The following is a 3,397-nucleotide window of genomic DNA, read 5'->3' as shown; positions in this document are numbered from 1 at the left end:
CAAGTCTTCTTCTGTTGAAGCTCCTGCAAGGGCCGCTGTGATGTGGGCCTTTTGATTTAGCAAGAGGCTGGTTTGCGGACTTGCATGCTTGAGATATTTCTGGTTGTTTTTGAACCATTGAATTACTTTATCCTTGTGAGCTTTGGAAGCATCAAAAGCCTTCCACCACTTGATAAGGGCATGTTTGTTGAGAATTGGTTGGGGTTTGGCTTTAAGACCGTACCTCCAAGAGAATACCCAAGAAAGGGAAAAGATTGTATAAAAGTTTAAACAATCAGGATAATTGTTAAACTCTTTGTCCCAATGTTTCAGGAAAAGATTGTATCCCTCCAGAACTTCAGGGGGAAAGATTTCAGTAGTTGGACCAAAGAAGCTCCACCAAGAATGGAACCAAATTGGAAAGGAATATTTGTTGGTCCATTTGAAGTAAATGAGCCAAGAATGCTTGAAATTTTGGTTTTGCAGGCCAAGGATTGTAAATTCCCAAGCTTTGATGTAATCCCAATAATTAAAACCTATAGGGTCAAAATTCTGGGAAAATTTTCTGTAGGTGTTTGGATTGGGTCCAAAGTCAGTGGGACGAAGGACACGGAGAATTTGGAGTGTGGAGTGGGTAATTAGGGAGTTGTCATTTTTATCCCTAAAATGCTTAATATCCACACTGTTTGTATCAACCAAGATAAACTCATAGAATCTCTGGGTTTTGTTTGGGTGGATTGGATCAAGATAACCAGGGAAAAGTTTAGTACCAATTTTATTGGCGAGGTTCCCTCCTGAATGGTCCCACCATTCTGGTTCAATCAAGGTTTGGAATTTGGAGATAGTTTTGGTCAAATATTCCGATTTTGGGTTAGATTGGGTAACTGGGCTAGATTGGGCAACAACAACTGGTTTCTTTCCATCATGAGTTGCTAAGCTTTTTGTTCTTTCAATAAAAGATTGGAGGGATTGGAGATCTAGGTCATCATCTTTATCAGCGATGCTGGCCCAAGATTTATTTGGTAAATTGATGAGTCCCTGAGGAACATTATCCAGGCCTGCTTGTTTGAAGGCAAGGAGAGTTGGAATTGATAAAGCATAATCAGCTTTGGTTTGTTTTGGTTGTGAAGATTGGTTTTGAGCAGTGGGCTCAGATTTTTGGACAGTGGGTCCAGATTGATGGGCAGTGGGCCCAGATAAGATTAAAGAGTCAGAGATTATAATACCTTTGCTCTTTTCTTTGTTTCTTCCTCTTCCTCGGGAGGAGGAGGATCCTCCTCTGGAGGACATCTTATGATCTTCCCTGCAAATATTCACGAGTGAGGAAATCAGGGAGAGAATTGTTAGATCCTTTTATATATTCAATATCGAAGTCAAAAACGCTTAAAATAGCTTGCCATCTGGCAAAGATATGTTTTGAAGCTAAGTTTTTGACATCTTTTTGTAAGATTTCTTTCGCAGATTTGCAGTCTACACGGACTAAGAATTTTTGATTAATCAAATCAGATTGAAATTTTGAAATAGATAAAACGATTGCTAAAACTTCTTTTTTGACAGTAGAATAATTCTGTTGAGCAGGATTCCAATGTTTTGAAGTAAAAGCAATAATTTGTTCCTTGTCAAAAACCTTTTGTTTCAAAATACCACCAAAGCCAATATCAGAGGCATCAGTTTCAATAATTTTGAAAGCTTGAGGATTAGGGAGATAAAGACAAGGGAGATTCTTGACACGAAGTTTGATTTGTTTGACCACATTGGTATGAATATCGGACCAAGGTGGAGGATCCTTCTTGAGTCTATCATGAAGGGGTTTGATTATGGTACTGAGTTGAGGACAGAAGTCCGCAACATAATTGAGACAACCCAGGAATCTTTGTAGTTGGGTTTTGTCAATGATTTGATCAGGGAATTTATCCGTGAACTCGATGGCTCTATTGATAGGAATGATGGTTCCTTGGTGGATGTTGTGACCAAGAAATCTGATTTTGGTTTGGAACAAACTGACCTTTGTCTTGGATACAGCCAAGCCATTCCTTTTGATTACAGAGATGAACGTATTGAGATGTTTGAAATGTTGATCTAAAGTTTGGGAAAAGATTAGAACATCGTCAATGTAGACAATAGTGAATTTGGAATAAGGATTGAAGATTTCGTTCATAATCCTTTGGAATTCAGATGGGGCGTTCTTTAGCCCAAAAGGCATAACGTTCCACTCATACTGCCCAAAAGGAACAGTAAAAGCAGTTTTATACCTATCCTTCTCTTGCAATTGGATTTGCCAGAATCCAGATTTCATGTCGAATTTTGAAAAGACCTTAGCATCATGCAGTCTGGCTAAGAGATCTTTCTTGTTGGGGATAGGATATCTAATCCAACAAAGGGCTTGATTGAGAGGTTTGTAGTTAATAACCAGCCTAGGGGTTCCCCGTTCTATCTCAGCTTGTTTGTTGACATAGAAGGCTGCACAGGACCAAGGGCTCTTACTCCTGCGAATAAGTTTCTTTTCAAGGAGATCATTGATTTCCTTTTGGCAGAAATGAAGAAGTTCTTCATTCATTTGAATAGGCCTAGCCTTGGTTGGAATCTGTTTGTCTGAAAAATCTTTTTCATAAGGAAGTTCCACCATATGGCTCCTTCTTTCCCAAAAAGCGTTGGGTAGATCAGAACAGATGCTGGATTGAATATTTTCCAAAATATTCTCAATCCTTGATTTAACAGAAGGTTGTTGCAATTGATCCTCAATGGTTCTGTAAGAGATTTCTTCCCTGAGGAAGTTGATCTGCTTCTCCTTGTAGGATATGACGTTCAAAGTCTTATCTATGGGAGGTTCAGAGAATTTGAACAAGATAGGCTGTCCAAGATGCTGAACAGTGATGCCGTTTTCGTCAGTATTATAGGGGAAGAGCTTCTTAATGAAAGGGGTCCCTATAATGATTTTTTGACTCAAATTTCTGACTAACAGAAATGGAGTTTCGATTTCAAGACTACCATTTTTTATGATAGCTGAGGGGATTTTATACTTGATCTTTAGTCTAGATCCTTCAGCAGCGCTGAGCTTCTCAGTGGTTTTCTCAAAATATCTGGTGGGAATGAGTCCCTCCGAGATACAACTGGAATCTGCCCCTGTGTCAAAGAGGGCAGGGATTTCGAGAATAAAATCTCCTATGAGGATTTTGACATGGATGAAGAATTTCTGAATGGTGACCTGGTTAATATTCTCCAGAAAGTCTTCGCAATTGTTGTTAGGAGCAGGATTGGAATCAGGTACAGAAGAATCATCTTCCTCATAATTTCTAGTCAGTTTTTCTAAGATAAGCTGCTGACTATTTTGGATTTGTTTGAGACTTTTAACCTCAGTCTTGAGGGAATTGACTTCAGATTGAAGGTCTTGAATAGTGACGGGTTTGACCGTAGATTT

This window comes from Lotus japonicus, chromosome 3, assembly GCF_012489685.1.
Source record: "Lotus japonicus ecotype B-129 chromosome 3, LjGifu_v1.2".
NCBI classification, from domain to species: Eukaryota; Viridiplantae; Streptophyta; class Magnoliopsida; order Fabales; family Fabaceae; genus Lotus; species Lotus japonicus.
This window is presented reverse-complemented; position numbering follows the sequence as displayed.